General features: G+C 34.4%; 1 non-coding gene across 1 annotated transcript; it reads left to right on the top strand.

Moving 5' to 3' along the window:
• Positions 1 to 1,496: 1,496 nt before the first annotated feature.
• Positions 1,497 to 1,568, top strand: Trnaa-ugc (transfer RNA alanine (anticodon UGC)). The gene has a single exon. It is a non-coding gene; the product is annotated as a tRNA-Ala (tRNA).
• The last annotated feature ends 11,011 nt before the right edge of the window (positions 1,569 to 12,579 follow it).

Genomic DNA, 12,579 nt, shown 5'->3' with positions numbered 1-12,579 from the left:
TTTTATAACAAGTGGACATAAAAATATTTTTTTGGTCAAGATTACTTTTTATGTAATAATTAGAGTTAATTAAAAGGGGTTTCTATTATTTTTCAAAAATAAAATGAAATAAAAAATAATTACGCGATTTATTCAGCCCTTTTTAAGAGCAAGAAAATGCTTCAGCAGTTAAACAATAAATGTACGCAGTACATTTCTACCAAATAGCCGGACGTATAGTCCTTTTGAAAAAGATATAAATTTAAATGCTGTACTAACTTTGTAGCAGGAAAAAAGATTACATAGTTAGTCTGAGACAGTTTTCTAAAAGATACTTTTATAAATTATTCTTTGATTGACTTCTGTTTAGTGTTACAAATAAATGTACTGTTGTGTCAGAAAAATACTTTTAAAACTTTAAATCCCCTTTTTACAATGTGAAGAAGGATTTACAGCATACACAGAGATAAATACAGATGCAAATTAAACATTGAGAACCTAATTTAAGACTGAAACTGTCAGATATTTGAGTCAAACTTTGAGCTTTTTTATTCCACAACTATCCCAGTAATTATAATCACTGGGTTTGTTATTCGTTTAATTTTTTTAGCATTCATTTACTAGTTATCATTTTAGTTTTTTGAATTTTGAAAGTATTTGCACATATTTTGGTAATATGATTTCGTTTTTGTTATGAACTATTGAGAAACATCAAACTAAAACACTTCTCTAGAATTTTATTGTCGCGTGACTTTTTTTTTTCTTGTTACTTGTTACTGCATAAGGGGGAATTAACTTCTTTCGCCTTTTGGAAGGGGTTCGCAAGGGAAAAAAGATTGGGAACCGCTGGCATAGACCAAAGACTGTTAGGGGATAAAAAAACTGGAAGACTTATCCAAAATGCAGAGGATTATCTAAATTAAGCAATTATTAACTGGTGGTTCAACGGGCAGGCACGAGTCTGCAGAAAAAATTGAGCGGTATGAAATCACACCTGTGAAAAAAAAAAAAAAAATCACTTGATTTTGCGGTCTGTAGTTTAAGTTATCTTTTCTTTTTCAAAAAAATAAATAAATAAAAAATAAATTCATAATAATAAAGAAATAAAACATCACTGGGCCAGGTCCTCGGTTCAAAAAAGGTTGAGCTACTAATCAACAAAAGTAGAAGCTGCAAACATTTTAGTGCATATGATTGTTTAGTTGTATACATTTTTTATTTTCATTCATGATTTTTAGAATGACAGAAATCGAAAATTAAAATACAGTTAAAAAGAATTGATTAATTAAATTGCTACACAGGCGCATATACACAAAAATGGAAAAAAATATATATATTGTTTTAATGCAAAACTGGCCCTTATTTAAAAAAAAATCTCAATTACAAATTAGCCTTTTATGCTTCATTTTTCCGTTTGCAAAAACTGATTTTCAAATGTATATTTTGTTAACAATTTTCAATTTCGCAGAAGTAAAGCTCACTTTTTCAAAAGCGTTATTAACGACTATTGCATCGACGGGGGTGTAGCTCAGTGGTAGAGCGTTCGCTTTGCATGTGAAAGGCCCCGGGTTCGATCCCCGGCACCTCCACTCCTTTTGTTCATTTCCTCAATTTTTTTCGAACTTCGTTTGAAATTGCTCCCCCCTCCCTTTTTTCCCCACATATGATTTTTTTTTGGGGAGGGGGGAGTATAAAAAAATTAATTTGAATTTTGACACCTGGAATTCAAATTATGTTTTTTTCGCAATCACGAGTGTTTGTGTCTGTGTGCAGCATGAGTGTGTGTGTAGGGAGCAGCATCGTGGGGCCGGTCGACGGTGGTGCTGCAGAGGGAGGCGGAGGAAAATAAAATCATAGGAATTCAAAACAGTCAAGTGAGAACAATAAGCAATGTGATTGCTCAGAAAAACATCATACCGGGCCTGATGCTGCTTTGTCAATAAACGGTCATTGAAGTTAGTAGCAGTTAGTCTGATTCACTGATTTTTTTTCCCTTCATGTGTCAGAAATGGGAGCAAAATGAAAACCAACTAAACCATATGTTTTTTTAAGTAAGCTTTCGAAAATACGTATGAATAACGTCCCATTAGGGACCGAAGTGAAATAGTGCAATATCTTCGCTTTTTTTGCTTGATTTTCTAATCGTTCATGCTGCCATCTAGTGGAAGATAGATGTAGTAAAATAATAATTAGAAAGATAAGGTTGCAATGCGCTCTTAACGAAGGCTCTCTTTCTCTTTTTCGTATTAATTTATTCTTGAAAAAGACCAAAAATATAAGCATCTGAAAAATCAAATAGGTTCAATTTATTGTTTTTGGTGAAAAAAAATGAAAAGTTGATTTTTTTCGTTTACATACATGATTATTTACATTAAAGTGCAATCTTATTTTTGGTTACACTTGTTATAAATGAATGAATAAATTTTCGAACTCAGCAAAAAAAATAAATAATTTGAATTTTGTCATCTGGAATTCAAATTATGGTTTTCGCAATTACGAGTGTTTGTGTGTATGTAGGCGTGTGTGTTTGTGTGTGTGTGGGGGGGGTATGTGTGTGTAGACATGTGTGTTTGTGTCTGTGTGCAGGCATGAGTGTTGGTAGTTGTCATAGGCGGATTTAGGCCGAAATATTTGGGGGTGCAATAATAACAGGGATCTGGGGGGAAGAGGGGGGGGGGTTATTCCCGATATAACAAGGCAGTGGCGAATTCAGAAAATAATTTTAGGGGCGGGACACACTTTTAAGTCTAAAACGCGATGTAAACCATATTTAGTAAGATTAGGGGATGGGTAATTTTTAACATTTCAAACTGTAGAAAAAGTCTTAGACGAAAGTCGATATTAGAAGCAATGGGGGAATGCAGCTACTGATTAGGAATGGGATTCACGCCCCAGAAAAAATTTGAAATAGTAGTTTTGAAAATGCAGTTTTACAGTTCTTGGTGATATTTTAGGGGTGAGAAAGGAACGTGTGGCTCCAAGGCTATTTTTAGAAATTTTAATCGTATAAATGTGATTATAGTCCATATTTATAGTTTGGGTTTGGAATGAGACTCAGAAACTGTCTCCAATCGATTTTTTAAAAAGCAGATAGAAATACGTACCCCCCTCCCCTCCCCTACGCTACCTCTTTAACTTTTCATAACTGAAGTTCCAAAAATACTACGGAGGACAATTTTTGATGCTACCGGACGGGGTATTCTGGAGCTCTCCGTGGAAAATTTTCGAAATTGAAATTAAAAAAAAAAAAAAAAAAATCTTCCAAAATATTTCGAAATAGTAGTTTTCAAAATCAAAATATCAACACTCTTTGATGATATTAGAGAAAGAGGGTCGGAGGCCCTTGTTCGAATATTTTCCAAAATTAAAGTCTTAAACACCTGAGTGTAAGGCCATATTGGGGTAACGTTAGGGACACTGCAGTTTTTCAAAACTGAAGCTCCAAAAACGCAAATTTAAACGATTTTCAATGTATTTAGGTGATTAGAAGATCTTTCTTGGAAGTTTTGCGAAAGTGAAGCCCAAGAAACGAAATTTGAGGTACTCTGTAATAACTGGAAAAAGGGCTTTGGAGAAGAAAAATTTTGAGGACTAATAGAAAAAATGAAAACGAAATAGAAAAAACGAAAAAAAGGAGGAGGGGGGGGAGATATGAAAGAAAGATGATTGTGGGAGGAGGCACACAATTCGCCGCCAAGAATCTGAAGCTGTTAAAAAATTTAAATGTCAATTTTTTTGATTAAATATTTCTTTTCGAAAAAAAAAATAAGATTTTTTTTTCGCAACATTCTTTTTTTTTTTCGTAAAATAACTGCGTTTTTTCCCAAAATGAGATCTTTTCTTCTCCTCAATAATAAAGAATATATTTTTTAAACATCTATCTACTCAGCATTTTGTGGGGACGGTCACCCCCTGGATGCACCCACTGCAGCCAAATGTCCTGGAGTCCTCCTTCAAAAATTTTTGAAAATTTACCTTAAAAATGTTTGTTTTTAGTTGATTTCGGAGAAGAATTTTATTAATAAAGTTTCTTGCAATAGCCACGTTTTTATTTATTTATTTATTTATTTATTTATTTATTTTTTGACTTTATTAGCCATTGTTGTTTTCAAAATAGAAGAATTGGTATTGATATACGAATAAATGCCCAATCACAGAACATGCAATTATTCCTATACAATAACACAGCACTGAACAATAAATTGTTTGAGAATTCCTTTATTTGCATGAAATTATTTATTAGTTTTTTTCCCAAATGTATAAAATTACTTTAATTCTTAATATGAGCACAGTTATGTTTTTCTTGCACTAGCGACGTGTGGTGATACACTGGATTCAAGTAAATTTACTAGTATAGCTGCTATGAATTTTTTTCCCCCAAACTGCGTTTCTGAGTGGAAGTATACTAAACTAATTTTTTTCAAAACCCAACTAAAAATTTTGGGGGTGCGGCGCACCCCCGGGCACTCCCGTAAATCCGCCTATGGTCTGTGTGCAGGCATGAATTGTGTGGATAGTTGTGTGTATGTGTGTGTCTGTATGTATGCGTATTTGTACATGTTTGTGTGTGTATGTGTTTGTGCATGTGTGTATGTGTGTATGTGTATGTGTTTGTCCGTGTATAGTGTGTGTGCGTGCGTGCGTGCGTGCGTGTGTGTGTGTGTGTGGTAGCTGTGTATGTATGCTCGTGTGTGTAGGATATGGATGCAATCTGGAGGCGGTTTTCACTATAGGAGCAGCATCGTGAGGAGCCGGTCGACGGTGATGCTGCAGAGGGTGCTGGCCGAGAAAATAAAATGATAGCACATCAAAACAGTCAAATAAAAGCAATAAGCAATCGTGATTGCTCAAAAAAAAAAAAAATGAATTTTGTCCTCTTGAATTCAAATTATGTTTTTCGCAATCACGAGTGTGTGTATGTAGGCGTGTGCGTTTATAACTTTGTGTGGGGGTATGTGTGTTTGTATGTAGGGGGGTGTATGTGTGTAGGCATGTGTGTTTTGTGTCTGTGTGCAGGTATGAGTGTGTGGGTAGTTGTGTGCATGAGTGTTTGTGTGTGGGGGGAATGTGTATGTGTGTGTAGGCATATGTGTTTGTGTCTGTGTGCAGACATGAGTGTGGTGGGGAGTGTGTGTAGGTGTGTGTATGTGTTGTGTTTCTGTATGTATGCGTGTGTGTATGTGTTTGCTGTGTGTATGGTGTGTGTAGGTGTATGTGGTGTGTAGGTGTATGTATGAGTGTGTATGTGGTTGTGTACGTACGTGTATGAATGCGTGTAAGTGTAGGATATTGACGCAAACTGGAGACGGCTTTCGCTAGAGGAAAATAAAATGATATCACATCAAAACAGTCAAATGAAAGCAATAAGCAATCGTGATTGCTCAAAAAAAAAAAAAAAAAAAAAACTGATAAAATTCAAATTGCTTATACTTGTTAGTAATAATAAAATTATTCAAAGAGCACAAAAATAAAGTAGCATTATTAAACGTTTTTTCATTTGGGCTATTCTGAATAAATACACTGCGCATTCACATGAAATAGAATTAGGATATCTAAGAGCTACTGTTCATGAAAAGAGTAATTTAAATTGGACGAAAAAAATAACAAATATTGAACGTCCTTGGGAATTTGAAGGATGTAAAATTAATCCTTTGAACAAAAAAGTAAATGTAACCTCAATTGGTGAAAGATTCTGTCAACTTCACTGGAAAGTTTTTTACAAGCATAGTGGAAATTCAGTGGGGGCCCATGCTTAAACATTTTCAGAACGTGTTTTCCTACGTAAAATAATCTGCTGGATCCTCATTACAATCACAAGGAAAAATTCACGTAAAATGAAAAGAAATGTTGCATTTAACTAATAAAATTAATAAGCTTTCTTTCTATTGTAATATGCCTACCCTAACATATTATATAAGCATCCTTTTTCCAAACAATCTACTTTCTCGTTAAAATATTTTTAAAAAACAGTAGAAATAAATGACGAAATGAAAATAAAACTAATTTTTCCGTGAAAATATCGCTTAAAACAAAAAGAAAAAAAATTGTACAAAAATGAAAAATATTAAATTTGAAGAATACTTATAAGATGTACCTATCCGACAAAAAAAAAAAAAAAAAAAAAAAAAAAAAAAAAAAGAAGGATAACTGATAATTGTAAAAAAAATTACTGGAAGTTCGGAAGATATTCGCCAGTCTCCGAAATGGGTTCCTCTGTGTGTGGTGTGTGGTGGGGGGGGGGGGGCCTTCTACTATGAATACTCCATTGGGTTTTTTTCGTCGCGGAACATGTACAACAATTCTAATATTTGCGCCTCATTGGGATGTCATACGTCAAAGCGAATACATTAATAGTGTTAAACGTTCGTGATACAACTTCAAACTTTCTTGAAATGACGTCACAGTTCTTGAGAAAACACAGGAGATTTATTTACACTATGTACAGGAAAGATCGTTAACAACTGCTTTCATCATAGCAATTAGGCAAATATCAATTAACACCGTATACTCAACGATGGCACACGTATTTACATCAAATACGCAAAACAACACAGCGACATGCCTCGCAATAAACAGAGCTAATACACTCTCAGTACAAATTCTCAATCGAGACTGACTTTTTATCATGCGGCACGGCTATTTGTAGACATCGAAAGAGAACTTCTCAGATATTCTAGAAAATCCTACTCCGTTCTACAAATTTCTTATTTCTTTCCATTCACAAATTTTATCATTCAGAAATGAGGGACCATATACTTCATTCGGATGCTAGGATCTTGTATGTACATTACAAAAAGCTATTTACAGGTTAAGTTACTACAATAATTCTAGATGAAAGATAATTTAATAAACTCCAAATTTAAGCTAGATTACGACAAATTAATCACAAAAATAATTACTATTTACAGAATTGTTACAATAGAAAACTAATGCACAGAACAAGCACGCGAGTAATAAAATTATTATTAAAAAAAAAAATCTTTAAAGAGTGATAATCATTGTAACGATCTGATAGAGCAGCATCTTCTTCGTTTTTCATGTTATAAATATAGTAAATACCGTATCTACTGCCAAGGTCGTCAAGAGGGGGGGGGGGTAAGCCTATGCATTGCACAGGGGCCCGTGAGAGATTGGGGGGGGGGCGAAGCGGGGCCTAAGGAAAAGATAAATCCCCACCCTTTTTTTTTGAAAACTTTTTAGTTTGAGGCAGAGCCTGATAACCGCAGGAAACGCGGGGCACAGGCCCCTCCTCTTAGATTTCAGGGGGCACAAAATCCCCTTAATTTATCATAGTAATTAAAAATAAATGATTATGTCACTCAGAATCTAGAGTACAATGATATCATTGATATTTTTGCAAATGCCAAAATAAAGAAAATATCTCTTGTTTGTTGATAAAAATTTCCCCAAAAATTTGATCTCTGACAAATCCCAAAACCACTCCAAGTTTTGTCTTGTATTTACTATTAAAAATTATGTCATAGATAGTTTTGACACTTACGGTTTACTGCAACGGGCAAAGTTTAACCCACATTTTACATAACTATTCCATGTACTATATCTATTCTACTTTTTAAATGTTATGCTATATTGTGTATGAAGTACCTCCAAATTTAACATGGCTGTGTTAATGCGCAAATATCGAAATATTTTATTGCTTTATTATATAGAATAAGCGGGGAGAGGGGGGGGGGGGCAAAATGAATTTCGTGCCCAGTGTCTTCAAATATCTTGGTCTTGCCCTAGGGGGACCCCGAAATAGAAATGTGCCCCTTGTCCAAAATCAGAATGATCGGGGCTTTGGTTTGAGAGAAGTCATTCTCCTAGAGTTAAGATTAAAAGTTTTCAATTCGCGACTCCAGAGCTCGAATACGCTTTACCGAAAAAGGTAAAACATTTCATTCCACTTGTTTTTTGGGGGTAAATTACAAGCTTCAGATAGTTTGTGGAGTAATGTAATTTCAGAAGAATAGAAAAGAAAGCTTCCCACAAACACGATGAAAAATTACTGTCATTCACAAAGCGTCAAAGGCAAGTTATAACTTAAGGCATGTGTTTGTTTTACTTTTTTTCATCCGCCATTAGACAGTGGCTGAAGCGCCCCCTATAGTTCATTGGAGTTGCGAATCGAAGTGAGTTCAGTGAAAGTGATCATGTTCGAAGTGAGTCCGCCTATCGACGCCATTAACCAAAAAGAGTTATTATTATTATTTTTATTTATTTATCTATTTATTTTTTGCGTGAATTCAAAGCAAAAAGAAATCGCTTCTTTTTGGAAGGTAAACAAAACTTTACTGAAATAGACAAGGAGGGAAAAAAAGACTTTTAAATAAGCGCTTGCATTTTTAGCGTTCGAAACTCAAAACAAGGGCAGGAGACGCAGTTTGATGAAAAGATTTTAAAATATGAGTTGATTTGAGTTTTGGGTGCAGTGATACAAATTGAAACTATTTCTAGTGTTGTTTCTAGAACAAAAAACGTGGGGGGGGGGGGGGCGGCTTTTGAAAGAGCATTCCTCATCAAAGTGTATAAAACGCCCTTACGTGTCTAAAAGGGACACAGTTATGTCACCATTAATTAGAATCAGTGCTGGATTTACCTATAAGCTAAACAAGCTAAAATAGCTTAGGTCCCCCGCTTCTTTGGGGGCCCCCAACTCTCGAAAATATTGCATGATTCGATCCTAAAATAAGGAGGAACACTTTAAAATATTAATTTCATTTTCACGTGCTTAAAAACATTGAGATCTTGCCAACTAGGGACATTTTAAACTTCTTCAAATGCGAGGAGGGGGGAGGGGATGCCAAAATGTGCCATATTCATCTCCTTGCTACATTCTGCATTAAAAATGAAAAAAAAAAATGGTTATGACGTTCCTGTAACACATTGCTTGCTTGAGATATATTTTCGTGACTAGCATGTTCACATTTGCTATTTATTTTTAAACGTGAATTCCGTATTTTTAAAGTTCTTTTGTTATTGCTTGCTTTTTTATTACTTCTACTGCATACTGTCAATCTCTTTGGCTTGAGAAAAATTTACTACACTACCTCTATTCCTTTTCGTTTTCCACACTACTTGTTATTAAAAAATACAAGTAGTGCAGAATAATAGGGGTTTCTTACTAAGTTAGAATGTAAAACTATACAATCAATATTAAAATATCAGAGATTGGAAAGTACAAATGTACTGCTTTGAAAAACTTTAATTGTTCTAGAGGCCTTGAAAATAATTTAAAAAGTTTCTGAAACTGCTTGAAAAGTGCTTCAATTTTATTTCCTATCATGTGCATAAAGTAGGAATTGTCCGAATGGTTAGGGTGTTATTTTCTCATTACCTAATTTCTAAATAATCCCACCATTTCTTTTAAAGCATTTTAAAATCTTGATCCTTTTTTTTAGTAAATTCAGTGTTGTGTTTGTTGATGATTTGAAGAGATGGGGATCAAAAACTAATTATACCGAGAGTCGATGTGAGCAAGTGACAATGCGTCATCGTTTCTCATCTCTCACTCTTTCTCTCTGTAGATTAATATCAACGCTTTGTCGAACCAACAGCAATTTGTATTGTCTTAGTTTGCAAAAAAGTAGAGTTTAAGAATTTTTTTTCTTTTTTTTCCAATGTTATATTTGTAGTTTCTATTATCCCGTATAAGGCATCAAAATGCAGATTTTTTTAAATGTATTTTTCAAAAATTTTCCCGGGGTGAAACCCCCGGACCCCCTAAAATTGGAGATATTCTACCCTCAACCCAAAGGAGATCGCTACATCACTCTCCTGATGTCCCTCAGGAAAAAATCACGTCGTGAGGGAAAAACAATTATAAAATGTTCTGTTTTGCTATTGACATAAAGTTGTCCGAGCTCCAAAAAGGATTCCACATACCTGAAATCGCAAATCAGTTTTAACTGAGAAAAAACACCTTTTTATTAGATCAATTTAAAATTCTTTTTTTTTTTTGGGGGGGGGGGGGGATATTTATGTGAAAATGGAGCCTAGAAAGAGGAGGCTGACGGTTAAAGTGAAAAATTAGGGGCCTTGAAGAAAGTTGCATAGGGGCCCATAAATCCTGTCGACGACCCTGTCTACTGCACAGTCTTGTCATAGTGCAGCATTTTGTAATTAATACATACTGTACGTACCGTACTGTTTTATTTTATGTTCTTCCCTCCCACTGGTCATTGGTTTTCTGCGTCGTAACAGTATTTTACGTTGAATAATATAGCTTTTTTAAAATGCATTAAAAATTCAGTTATTTATGTAAGAAACGGTAATTTTTGATAAACAATTGTTTGAAACAGCTTTAGGGACGTTTGCAAGTGTTTAAAACATTTGCATATGTTTACGAAAAATTCCTAAACATGTCCTGTTCCACAACGCAAAATTTCGAGCAATGGAACGCATCCTTCGCGTAGACAGAGACTCGACTATGATAGCGAAGATAGGTTGTTTTCTTAGCACTGACACTGCGCAAGCAGAAAAACAGTTTCTACAGAATTCATGTATCAATTGAGAATTTGCATACGGCGAGTTCACAAAAATGATGTCGCGTTTTGAGGAGGATAGGGTTACACGCAGAAAAACAGTTTCTACAGAATTCATGTATCATTATTGAGAATTTGCATACGGCGAGTCCACAAAAATGATGTCGCGTTTTGAGGAGGATAGGGTTACAAGCAGAAAAACAGTTTCTACAGAATTCATGTATCATTATTGAGAATTTGCATACGGTGAGTCCACAAAAATGATGTCGCGTTTTGAGGAGGATAGGGTTTATGAAATTGAGAGTTTGTGACTGGAAGAAAAGTAACAAGAAGTACGGAACCATTTATCTTTTTCATATAACCCCTCAATTTCCGACCTCTCAAAAATTTAACTTCGGTGGCGCTACCGAGCAATTACACTAGGTGAACAATACCCCTTTTACTCATGAAACATTTATAGTGTTCTTGAGGTAATATTTGACTGAATATCTTATCAGAATCTTCCTATCACACATAGATTATGTGAAATCATTTGTCTGTTTCTCACTTGTTTTTCTGCATCAAGTTCTGTCAAAAACACAAAATTCTCAAATCCCGTCATGAAGACATAGGATTAGTGATTGCTATACCGGTATACCGAATACCGGTATTTCGAGCAATTTTGTAATTTTGTAATACCGGGATTTTTAGTATTAGCTGAAAATAATAATTCGCAACTCCGGAACTCGAATACGCTACCTTGCGTATTCGAGTTTGATTAACAATACTACCGAAAAAGGTAAAACATTCCATTCCACGTGTTATCCTTGCGGTAAATTACAAGCTTCAGACAGTTTATGGTGCAATGTAATATTACAGAAGAATTAAAAAGAAAGCTTCCCACAAACACGATGAAAAATTACTGTCATTCACTAAGCAACAAAGCAAGTTATAAGTTACGGCATTTGTTTGTTTTACCTTTTTCATCCGTCATTAGACAGTGACTTCAGCGCCCTCTATAGTTTGTTGGAGTTGCGAATTAGCTTCAATTAAGAAAATTTCAATTTAAACTTATTAAATACGTACTTATATCTCAAATGTACATTTCTCTTTCCATGATACAGAACCAAAATCGATCAAAAATTTAGCTTCAAAAGCACGAACTAATAGAATATCATTAAACAAACGTAGCGGAAAGATTGAAAAATAATATCGTCATTACTAGATGGTGAGATGAATCGCATTTTCGTGTTTTTTTTTGTGCACCATGTTTTTATTTTTTCCATTTCCCTGATCACTCACTTTTTCTTTTGTGAAACTTAATTTCCAGTGTAATTTTGAATGCATTTGTCCCATGAACAGTTTATTATAACCATCACTTGCAGCAATACTTTATTATTATTTTTTAAATATTTGTCTCAACTATACTAAATTTTGACAAAACCTTTTTCTTGTTGGCATAACAAATACCGACCTGCGTGAATTTGGAAAGAGTATTTTCAATCGTAGGAAAGTTGAACACTAAAATGAGTTCCAGGCTTAGAGACAATTCAATAGCTGCGTTTTTTTTTTTTTTTTTTTACTATTGATTTTTTTATTATGACATTTTTTCCTTCATTTTTTATTTGTTCACAACACGTTTTCATAAATAATACAGTCTTTTGTACAAAATTATGAAATGTGGCAACAAAACAATATGTTTTCAAGCATTTTTTGAGAAATTTCAAATATCGGTATTAATACCGGTATTCCGGTATCACGTTTTAAAAATACCGAATACCTGGGTTGAATGTTTGGTCCGGTATTGCAATCCCTACATAGAATAGTCAGTCTTATTTGTAAGGCAGTGGCAATGTGGTGATCAATCTCATTGGCTCCAATTTTCGTGGTAAATGCTACCTGCATTGACTCATTTTCTGTGCTGAGTGCAAACGTAAAGAACGTATAGTTTTTACTGAAAAAAAAATTATTTCGTATCCTTTACTGAATCCATAATGGATATGTTTGTATTTCAATATCAAACAGATTCGATGAGACTTGGTAAAGCTTGACCACAGAGAGATGGCGGGCAAACTCGAAGCGGAATCGGACCTCTTCATCCTGTAATAGGTAGAATCAACGAGAACGCGGAAAAAGT

This window comes from Uloborus diversus, chromosome 8, assembly GCF_026930045.1.
Source record: "Uloborus diversus isolate 005 chromosome 8, Udiv.v.3.1, whole genome shotgun sequence".
Lineage (NCBI taxonomy): Eukaryota > Metazoa > Arthropoda > Arachnida > Araneae > Uloboridae > Uloborus > Uloborus diversus.
This window is presented reverse-complemented; position numbering and strand designations above follow the sequence as displayed.